The sequence below is a fragment of the Varanus komodoensis genome, unplaced genomic scaffold, assembly GCF_004798865.1.
Source record: "Varanus komodoensis strain SLA01 unplaced genomic scaffold, ASM479886v1 scaffold10, whole genome shotgun sequence".
Lineage (NCBI taxonomy): Eukaryota > Metazoa > Chordata > Lepidosauria > Squamata > Varanidae > Varanus > Varanus komodoensis.
In genome coordinates, this window is record NW_025335269.1 from 7156443 (window position 1) to 7168634 (window position 12192).

Consider the following 12192-nt stretch of genomic DNA (forward strand, 5'->3'; position numbering starts at 1 on the left):
AAGTCTGAGCAAGAACAAAGCTAGTGGAGGTGACAGTATTCCAGTTGAGCTATTCAAAATCTTAAAAGATGATGCAGTAAAAGTGCTACACTCAATATGCCAACAAATTTGGAAAACTCAGCAGTGGCCACAGTATTGGAAAAGGTCAGTTTACATTCCAATCCCAAAAAAGGGCAATGCCAAGGAATGTTCAAACTACCGCACCATTGCACTCATTTCACACGCTAGCAAAGTTATGCTCAAAATCCTACAAGCTAGGCTCCAACAGTATGTGGACTGAGAACTACAAGATGTACAGGCAGGATTTCGAAGAGGGAGAAGAACTAAAGATCAAATTGCCAACATACCCTGGATCATGGAGAAAGCTAGGGAGTTCCAGAAAAACATCTACTTCTGCTTCACTGACTATGCTAAAGACTTTGATTGTGTGGATCACAACAAATTGTGGCAAGTTCTTAAACAGATGGGAGTACCAGACCATCTTATTTGTCTCTTGAGAAACCTGTATGCGGGTCAAGAAGCAACAGTAAGAACTGGACACGGAACCACTGATTGGTTCAACATTGAGAACGGAGTTCAGCAAGGCTGTATACTGTCGCCCTGACTAGTTAACTTATATGCAGAGCACATCATGAGAAAGGCGGGACCAGATGAATCACCAGTTGGAATAAAGATTTCAGGGAGAAATATCAACAACCTCATATATGCAGATGATACCACTCTCATGGCAGAAAGTGAAGAGGAACTAAAGAGCCTCTTGATGCGGGTGAAGGAGGAGAGCACAAAAGTTAGCTTGAAACTCAACATTAAGAAAACTAAGATCCTGGCATCCAGTCCTCTCACTTCCTGGCAAATAGATGGGGAAGAAATGGAGGTAGTGACAGATTTTATTTTCCTGGGCTCCAAGATCACTGCAGACGGGGACTGCAGCCAAGAAATTAAAAGACACTTGCTCCTGGGGAGGAAAGCTATGGCAAATCTCGACAGCATACTAAAAAGCAGAGACATCACCCTGCCGACAAATGTGTGTATAGTGAAGGCTATGGTTTTCCCAGTTGCAATGTATGGCTGTGAAAGCTGGACCATAAGGAAGGCTGAGTGCCGAAGAATTGAGGCCTTCGAATTGTGGTGCTGGCGAAGACTCCTGCGAGTCCCTTGGACAGCAATGCGATCAAACCGGTCAGTCCTAGAGGAGATCAACCCTGTCTGCTCTTTAGAAGGCCAGATCCTGAAGATGAAACTTAAATACTTTGGCCACCTAATGAGAAGGAAGGACTCCCTGGAGAAGAGCCTAATGCTGGGAACAACAGATGGCAAAAGAAGAAGGGGATGGCAGAGGATGAGGTGGCTAGATGGAGTCACTGAAGCAGTTGGTGTGAGCTTGAGTGGACTCCGGGGGATAGTGGAAGACAGGAAGGCCTGGAGGAATGTTGTCCATGGGGTCGCAATGGGTCGGACACGACGTCGTGGCTAACAACAAATGCCAGATAATGCCTTCTTTGTCCACCTGCTACCTGCATGTTTGACATTCTTAAACGATGTGAGAATATGACAGACCCTTCCAATGGTTGCACTGTTGTATCTGGGATTCTGCCCCCATTTTTATGCCCATCCCTGTTACGTCTGCCTGTTTTGCTGCCAGACCGAATTGGGACACATGGAAGTTCGGGAATCCACCTGCCTTTTTCTCTGCCCAGGATTCTGCTTTTTCCAAAAAGACTCTGGTGGCTACTGTGCACAGACACTGCTGCCCACCTCAGAAGATTGGCTGGATGCTCTTGAATATGCTCACCAGGTTGGGGAGAAGATGCTCACACCTGCTTCAGTGACAGATCCATTGTGTTGCTGCTGCTGCTTGTTCCACCATGGCCCAAGCTGAAGCTGTCTCTTTGAAGAAGAGAGGCAAGGTAAGGTTGGCTCTACTGTTAAGTAAAGTGACGTGATCTCCTAAGGGAGACACTAGGTGGTGGCAGCAGCAATGTGACGGAGAAGAGAACTGCAGCTGACAAGGCTTGCTTTACACTCCCAAGCTAGTTTGCTGTTTCAGAGGTGGGTAGTATTCTGTCCCATAGACAGCGCTGAAGCAAGAATCAACTGCTACTCCAGTCCGCCTCAGTATATGGAAGGGTAGATGAGGTGCCATCCTGGCCTTTGGTTCTGACAGCATATGTCTGGGAAAACCCTAGAAAAGTGGACTTTTTGCCCAGCTGAAGGAGAAGTTGCCCTCGCATAAATACTGTTCTCTTGAAAGGATATATGTGTACAGCCCTCATGTCTACACACTGCTGAGAGGTTTTATGAAAACAGCTGACATTTGCATTTGCAATTTGCATTCCAGACCAGACAAGAGGTTTCTGGATTTTACTTTTTATCCCTTTCAAATGGAAATTCCATTTTAGGATTGCATTATTGTAGGTGGCCATTTTAGCTTCCAGTGCTGTAATATTATTACTTTAGCTGTCAAAAGGGCACAGAAAATCTATTCATGTTGACCTTGCATTAGATTCCAAGGGATGGGTGGGTAATTCAAAAGAACATGTGTACACTTACATATTAAAGAAACTTCCATCACAAGATGTATCCAATTTATTACCTCCTCCCAAATGGAAGCTGCCACTGAACATTGCTAAAACATATGAAGAAAACATTAGCAGCATTACACCTCCAACTATTGGCTAATTAATTAACCCTTTTTTTAAAAGACACGGTGATATCCAATATGCTGGAAAGATTGGTTCTTGCTGAATTAAGCATAGGCTGAGATCCATAAACACTTGTGAAATAGATAATGATGTAGTCCATTCATTGGAAAATATTCCAGTTTATTATCTCATTTTCCTTGAGATCCTGTATCACAGTCTGGGGCATGGGCAGCAGGAGGCAAAACAGAGGCACCGGGACCAGGGTAACAGATCTTCAGGCAGGGCAGAGTCTGAGCATAGTCCAAAATCCAACAGTAAAGTCAGGAGCAGAATCATAGCTAAAGAACAGGCCAAGGTCAGAAACCAGGAGTATATAGCAGAGCAAAGCAAATGAGTGCAAACAAGCCAACAGTTAATAAGTAATAAGATAACATGTTGGGACAGGATAATCAGGCAGGATTCAGGAGCTACAGGGCAGGGCAGGGCAAAGCAAGGTGAAGAAAAACAAGGTAAGACAAGGTAAGGTGAGAGAGGAACTGGACCAGGCGAAGGTCAGGCTGGATGCTTGTGATGGAACATACAACAGCAAGTAGGAGACCAGCGTTGCCAAGGTGAGCCAGCAAGGCGGGACATGACAAGGCAACATACAGCGAGACAAGGCAGGAACCAGATGCAGCAAGGGTCAGGTAAAATACAGGAACTGAACCACAGCTAGCAGGGGAACCTACTTGCGGAGGCTACCAGTGGAAGGAGGAGCTTACTCTTATATAGCTTGTTCCCTAGATCTTCCAGCTGGTGCTCATCAGGAGGCTGAGTCCTCCAGCAGGTTTTGGGAGTGGACTGCAGTGGGCATTCCTGTTCTGGCCACCAGAGGGACCCCCAGAAAAGCAAAGATCCTGACAGTATTATATCTGTTCAATGGTATGTAAAGATAAATTGTATGCCAAGGCAATTTTTCAGCCTCAGTCTGTGGCCATAAAAGCAGCAGGACCAAACCTAGATTCAAAGAAATATTTTAGTTGCATGTATTGCCAAGCAGCTGGAGCTGACAATTCATGCCTACAAAAAAGAGTATCCCCCAACCCACTCAGAAAAAACTGAAGGGACTGAAAAAGAGATCCAAGCTATAAATCATCATGTTTGTCCAGGTCCTCCAAACAAACATTTTCCTGCCAATTTTAAAATCCATGTTTTCCCTTAATATTAATGTTGCATGTGAAAATATGTTAAAGTGCAACTGACATGAAAGTGTATGCTGCAAATCTCCAGCAGCCACAACTGGAGATGGGGCATTATCTACTTTGGTATGGCAACACCCAATGTGGGAAAGGGATCCAGAAATAAAGATTCCAAAACAGACCAGGGAAAGGAATCCAATATAAGTGAAAAACACCATACTCAAGTACAAGTCAACAAACAGGCCCTATAGTATAAGGAAAGGTTTGTTTGTTTATTATTTATTTGGTTTGTATGCCACCCCATTAGCCATAGACTCTCTGGGCGGCTCACAACATAGTAAGCAACAGCAATTAAAAACAGTGCAATCCATTCCTAAGAATCACATTATGAAACCAACCAGTAAAAGTAAAATACAAAACAAAAGCAAATTAAAACCAAACAATACAAAATAAAACCAAAATAATTAAAATGAGATTAAAAGGGACACAAAATTAAAAAGCTGAAATATATTAAAATGACCTTAATAAGGTAAATAAAATTATACATATATTGCATTAAAATCAGAATATGGCAAAAGCAAAACTACATGAACCATTAAAACATTAAACCAGACAACCCACCAAAGTAATTACAAAAAAGGTAAGTTTTTTATTTGGCACCTGAAAGAAAAAAGAGCTGACACCAAATGAATCTTGGATGAGAGTGAGTTCCATAGTTCAGGTGCTGCTTACAGAGAAGGTCCTTCTCCTTGCCATCTCCCCTTTTGCTTCACTGGGGGGAGGAATACATAGAAGGGCCTCCAATGATGACTTCAGTAATTGGGTTGGTATGTACAGAGATAGGCCTTCCCTCAGATACCCTGGCCCCAAGCTGTTTAGGGCCATATGTTATTATGAACACCTTGAATTGGGCCTGGACAGCAACTGGCAGCTAATTTCGTCTGTGCAGTACTAGACTGTGTTTACAAACACCTGTTCTCTTCAGTAGGCACACTGCCTGATTTTGAACAAGTTGCAGTGTCCAGACCATTTTCAAGGGGAGCCCCATGTGGAATGCATTGCAGTAATCCAGGTGCAAGGTTACCAGTGCATGGATAACTGTAGCAAGGCTCTGTTCATCCACCCTGGGGGTCCTCAACACCAGGTCAGAGAGTACCTCCGTCCACTCAGGCAGGGAGGCTGCTGGGCAGCGGGATGGACAGTCTACCAGGAGGATCCCTCATCTGTCTCGAAGGATCCAGGTGCCAAATCCACCCTCTCTGATCAAACATTGCATTCTTTTCAGAGATATTCACGGTGGAGTGGAGCCCCATAAAATTTGCAAAACAAAACATTAAATTTCTGAAAATCCTTGGCAAAGACGGTATAAATCATGGGTCCTCAAACTATGGCCTGGGGCCCGGATCCGGCCCGCCATGCCCATTTATCCAGCCCGCCATGCCCATTTGGACCCGCTGCGCACGCCTGCATCCACACGCACACCCACTGACGCCCACCTCGCCCCGCGTGCGGGGAGGCAGTGGTTTGCTCACTGAGAAAACGATCTCCAAGTGAGCAAGCCACTGCCTCATGCGCCTGCCTTGCAGCGCGTGCCTGCCCCCACCTCCCCTCCCCTCGCCATGCGCGCCCACCTGCACCTCACCTCGCCTCGCCGCATGCCCCGCCCCTGTCCCGGCTCACACGCACCGCCAGCACCACGCACACGCACCAGCAGCTTTCAGCTGGCCTCCTGGTGAAAAAGTTTGAGGACCCCTGGTATAAATAAAGGAAAGCCACACAAAACATAACCAACCTGAGGTACTGCATTAACTTTACATGTATTTACTGTACTCCATAGTGGAAGGAATACAGAGGTGAAATTTAATCTCATGCTTCATCCACCTGCAAAACATGTAGATGCACCAGGATACATACCACGTGTCCTGGCTGCTCCTATTGTCTATCCTCCACACCAAGTTCCAACTCTGGAGTTGCTCTTAAGACCTCAGTGCTGCAGCCAGCATGGCTCTAGGGCAGAGGGTGGACATGCCACATTTGGAGTCCTAGCTCTGCGTTTCTGAGGCCAGAGCTGGGCCTGGAATTATTCCAGGGCTGTCTGTCTACACTCAGTCTAGTGGCCATTATGCAAAAGCTGCCACATTCCTAAAGTTCTTTTGTATACAGATATTTCTTTATTGAAAAGATATATTTGCTATGATTCTTAGCAGTTTAATGTCATTCCAATTAAAGCTTAACAGTCAAAAAATAAACTATTAAAATTATTAGAGTTGTATCTTGTTCCCTTCCTTACCCTGTTTTCTCCCCTTTTATCCTTCAATTAGTGAAATCTCTTTATTCTAACAGCCAAGACTAAATAGTATTACTTTTGTCCTCAAAGCTCCCTCCCTTTTTCCCAATTCAGTAATACACAGTGTGATCAAATAAAGTACTAGCTCACACATGCATACTCTTCCATGTGTAGACATTTAATCATAACTGCTTAGCTAACAAGTGAAGTTATAGTTCTTAGTGATTTTCCATGTCAGCTAAATATATATCTTTGGGGGTAAAATAATGTGTTGTCAATTATCATGCTGCATCTCCTTGGTCCACAGGAGCAGGCTCAGCATCTTGGCTCCATGCTCAAGGCTTCATTTTCTGGGAAAGAGTGCAGAGAGATCTGGCAAGCAGAAGTTTATTAGTAAACCAACATGGTTTCTTGCTCTCAGTTTTGTTAGACACAGTATATTTGCTTAGCTCTTCCATCAGAGATCAGTTCTATGCATCATGCTGCCTTTTACTGAACCAGATCTAGCCCAATTCTGTTTCTCAGACTGTCAGAAGCACACCACATTGTAAGTCAAAAATCTTTTCCAGCCCATTCAGTTAAAGTTGGGAACTGAACCTTGAACCTCCCTTTGCATGCAAAACAAGTATTTTGCACTGAGCAATGACATGTCAAAGTATGGCCAAATCTGCATGTTCCATCTGGTCATCTATTGTTTGATCATGTTGTGCACAATTTGGTCATGTTAACTACATGCCACTGATATAACTGTTAATTTAGCCACATTCTCTCTGAAAATTATTTCTGGCTTTAATGCCTTCTGCATGGTTGGGAAACCTGCTGGTATTGGAAGCAGCACCGAGACCAACCACAGGGGAGCGGGGGAACAGGACTAAATGTAATATTAACATCTGCAACAATGAAGGGTGTTATTGCTGACTGCTACCTCACCTGGAGTTTGAGGTGGAGGGGGTTGGCTGAAAAGGAGTTGCATAAGTAATGAGTGATGGATCAGTCCATTAGTTCATATCAAATAAATGAAAGGATAGTGTAAAAGCATTCTAATCCTCTATTGTAGACACATGCTAATTTATTATTCCATGTACAGACCTGTTGAAGATTATTTGTGATATGCACATTAAAAGGGGTAAAGTATGAAATATGTAGATAAAGATATGTGGTATTTTAAATTCGTCTCTAGTCTAACACAAACGTTGGCTACTACACAATATTTATGCGTTTTAGATTCATATCTTTTATTCCAGGTAAATATTTACAGGCACACCTAACAACTGTCTGTAGGGCATAGCTACAAATCCATTCCAGTTTTATTTTTTGCCACTCAAATTGAAGAAGGGTGCAATTTGTACATAATTGTGGACTTCAATGCTGTTGAGCAAAATCAAGGCCAGTAAAAGTGGGAACAGTGGTGCTGAAACTGGGCTTTGCAAATATTTTCAAAGCACTTGGCATGATTAATGCAAAGTCAAGTTCTTTTAAGAGCTAATTATTGCTGAGAGGACAATGGTTTCTAGGGGAGCGTTAAGGACATGTTTAAATATATGAGCATCAACCTAAATCAGACCCTGAGCTTTGTGATTTTTTAGCCTTGGCTAAACCAGTGGGAACAAAGGAAGAAAAATGTTGCTTCTGAGTTCAGAAAAAACTGATGGGATGCATACCAAGAAAAGAGTTTGTGAGCATATAAATTGGCATGACTTAAACTGAGTCAGCCCATTGCTCTCTTCTACAACTGTGTGCTCTGAAAGCTGCTCTCCAGCAACTCAGTCGGCCTTGCTATCTGAAGATCATCATCTGCCACAGTCCAAATTTGTTTTTTTTAAAGATAGTTCATTACTTAAAAAAAAAGTTGAACCATTTGCAATCCAACACACATTTATTTGGGAATAAGTCATACTGAACTCAGGGGGCTTACTTCTGAGTAAAGTTGCATAATAGGATTGCATTGTTAGATAAACATTCCCATTTGGGTGCAACTGAACATGCCTTTAAGTGCCATTCATTTTCTCTGGCAGAGTCAACAAAGAAAGACCTATTCTTGAATGTAATGGTAATAATGATTCTACGAATTATGATCTGTTTCTTTGGGGAGCAGTGGTGAGCCCTTTTTAAGACCTTGAGGCACCTGGATACTGAGCTTCCCTTCCTACTTATTGCACGGTGCAATAGGAAGAAACTACATGCACACACACTCCTTTTAAAATGAGAAGGAAAACCACACCGAAAGCAGTATGTTAAGATCTGAGGCATTGGTCCTTTCCTGTAAATTAAACCTTTAAACAATCTGAGGGCTAGAAGTCAGAATGACCATCTCCTCCTGTATAGACCTGCTCATAATGTATAATCTTCTTCACAGGTGAGAGAGATTAAGCTGGAGGCAGTGATGTGGAGCTGAATCTTTTCCAGGGATATATTTTTCCATGGTACATTTTTGGTTTCATAAGTCCATTTGTCAAATTGAACAGCTGCCAATTGCAATACAGTATTAGGCAATCTTGACAGCTTCAGGTTTCTAATGATTTCAGGTAATCAGTTACAGTGTACTTATCGACCTCTGACCATGCAAGCTTGCAGCCATTGCAAAACCTCAACATGGCCTTGGCTATGTCCAAGTCCCACTTCAGAAACTCACTGCAAGGCTGGAGCTGAGACTCTGGGCTCAGTGCCTCTCCTCTCCTCTCACCCTCACAGTCAGCTGCTTCTCCAAGGTTCTAAACACAAGCACAGAGAAGGGCTCTGGTGTGTATTCCTGGGGCAGGGAGGAGACAGGTGCCACCACAGCATGAAGCATCTAGGCAATGACTTAGCCTCTATGACATGGGTCCTCAAACTACGGCCCGTGGGCCAGATATGGCCCACCATGGTCATTTATCTGGCCCGCATCAGAGCTTTTGGACTCAGAGAAATTGATCTCCAAGTGAGTCCAAAAGCTCTGAGCCGGCACAGGTGTTCTCTGAAACCGAACAGAGAGCCAGCGCCCGTGCCAAATTGTAACATCTCCCTTCAACTGCATGTATGCTGGCTCTTTCCCACCCCTCCATTGCATGCATATATAGAGCGGGAATACAGAGAGGGAATATAAAGCGGGTACGCATATATGGAGAGCAGAAGAGAGGAGGGCAGGAGAGAGAGACAGACAGAGAGACAGACAGAGAGAGAGAGAGAGAGAGAGAGAGAGAGTGAGACGAAGACACTAAAAAAGGATTGAAAGTAAGAAAAATATAACTTTTAAATCTATTTTTAATTATGAGAACCAAGTCCCTGGGCTGTGGGCCAAGCCACAGCCACCTTGCTGAGCCTGGGGGTGTACAGGCTGAGGTGGAGCAGGGCCACAGCTCCTGCACCTCCGCAGTGGCCTTCTCTGAGCAAGCCGCCACTGTCGAGCGGTTGCCATGCTTTCCCCCAGATGGAGAGAGGCGGGAGGCACCCCACTTGGCCAGCTGTGGCCCAGTCCCTCACCTCCCCTCGCCTCAGAAAGCAGCCCTTACTTCTCTCCTCATGGCCCTCTTCCGGCTGGGGGAGTCGCCCCACGCTCGCCTCTCCAGCCTCCCGCTCCCACTCCCGCTCCCTCAGAAGCGGAGTGCTGGTGAGGACTATAATTTCCATCATGCCCAACCAGCATGGCCAATAGAAGTTGTAGTCCAACTGATCATCTGGACAGTACCAGTTTTGGCAAGGTTGCACTAAAATATGGTAGTCATTAGCTCTGCATCCAAATACAGCCATTGTGTATTGTGGGAATTATTCTGGGCTGACTTGCTTCAAGTACTAAGAGTGGCATTAACAGTATTTATCCTTTTTTTGCTTCATTCTTTGTAAATGCCAGTTGCAGTCATCAGCTGCAAAATACTATATTTAGTGGCTTGATTGTATTGTAGCTACTGTATGTCCCTTGAATATGAACATGCTCTTCCCTACCTCATCTTCGGCTTCTGCTGCAGCCTGAGGGAGCAGAGCAAACGTTTGTTAATTTTTAATTACTTTTTAAAATTTTAATTAATTTTAATTTTAATTAGTTTTAATGTGCAGTGTGCATAGGAATTCGTTCATATTTTTTTCAAACTATAGTTCAGGCCCCCAACAGTCTGAGGGACAGTGAACTGGCCCCCTGTCTAAAAAGTGAGGACCCCCTGCTCCATGCTTTTAGCTCTGAGGAACGACACATACATGGTCAGTTTGGGCCATGGAGGGCAGAATGCCATTGAGGCAACCCTTCTGGGATCCTCTGAGGGTTGTGCACATCCTGAATGGATTGTGCCCTGGAATACTTACTTTATTTTCCCAATATTTTAATAGTTAGGCTTTTATTTCTATTTTGTGGCATTTTATTACTGTACCTCTAGATTGATTTATCTGTGGTTTGGTGGGTGGATGATTATTTTCTTGTATTGTTGTATTGTATTTATACAAACTGTATTACTGTAATGCTATAGTGATTGTTTTATATCAATTATTGTATTTTTTTTATTTTGTGAACCACCCAGGGTGTTTTTGTGCTGATGGGTGGGGTAGAAATATAAAACATACATACATGTATGTTTCAAAGTGGAACAAAGCCAATAAATCTTGACAGCAAAATTAAAGGTAAAACAACCTTAATGTAAAAGAGTTGGATTCTGTTGAAATAGATGAGTGGCTTCCTTTATTCTCTGCACAGTTATTTGAACAGCAAAAATTAATGATTATGTCAACAATTTTCAGTATCTTTACTTTTTCTTAAATTTAAACAATGCAAGGAATAAGCATGTTATTGTCTTTAAATTGCTTAGTTTTCCAGTAAAAAAATCTATACAATGTAAAATTTAAATCAAAAGTTTGTCTATTTCAAATATTTCAAGGTTGAATATTTGAGGTATACTCAGACAAAAAATCAACTTGGAATACATTTTTTAGCTTTATGCATGAAATACAAGTAACTTAAAGATGTTAAGTTAGCACTGCCTAGGGCAAAGATGCACAACTTATTTATTACATTTATATCTCACTTTTTCTTTTTTTAAATAACTCAAAGAGGCTTACATCATCCTCTTCCTCCTGTTCTCAATCTTATCTCCACAACAAACCTGTGAGGATGGTTAGGCTGAGAGTCTGTGACTGGCCCAAAGTCACCCAGTTGGCTCCATGGTTGAGTGGAGACCAGGACCCAGATCACCTGAATCTCAGTCCAATACTCCTAACTACTATACCACACTGATTCTCTCTACAAGTGCTACTTGTGGCACTCCAGATGTTTTGTCCTATGGCTCCCATGAGCTCTTAACAAGTATAATCAACAACGAGCAATGATCATATACTTTGCCCTACAAATTGCTCACACACACCACACTTTAAAGCATAAGAACATTTTCTGATGCAAACTGAAAACTTTCCTACATAAATGACCCCAGGCAAATTAACCTAATTTGCACTGCAAACTTTTTCAATTACATTTTTCTATATGACTCACAACACTGGTTGGTGGATGCAAAACAGTCCTTTTCTGTGGCAGCACCTCAGTTATTGAACTCCTTATCCATGGAGGTCAGAGAGTCCCCAGCTTTTGGTGTGCTGGATTTAAAAGTTTTATTTTGTCTTCTTGCTGTTTTAAAGTGGCTTGTTCTTTTATTGTGATTCTGTTCTTTTGAAAGTAATATATCGCTCTATGGGGGTCTTTTGGCTAGAAAGGCAATGTATACACGTTTAAATAAATTGAAAGAAAAAAGAATCATTAAATAGTATTCACTTCCAATGAATATCACTCCTTTGCTTCTTTTTCATATGTGATTTTTTATATTTCATCAACTGCTATAAACATTCATGACATTAAAATATTTGCTCACAATAACAAACCATGTTACTGTAAACATTCTATTCTCTTTCTGCTTTTCTTGCCAACAGATTAATATATCAGGAGATCCCATTCTATAGGGAACATAATGATGGGCTAGAATGAAGTATTGTTGACTCTAGCTTATTTTTAATAGATTGGAGAATTCTCCTTCACAGTTTGAAATGACCAGAGTGAGCTATAGCTGGAAAGCCAAAATAACCCAAATTATCTTCAAATATCATGGGTTGGAACCAGACTTAATCACTTTTCTCTTTT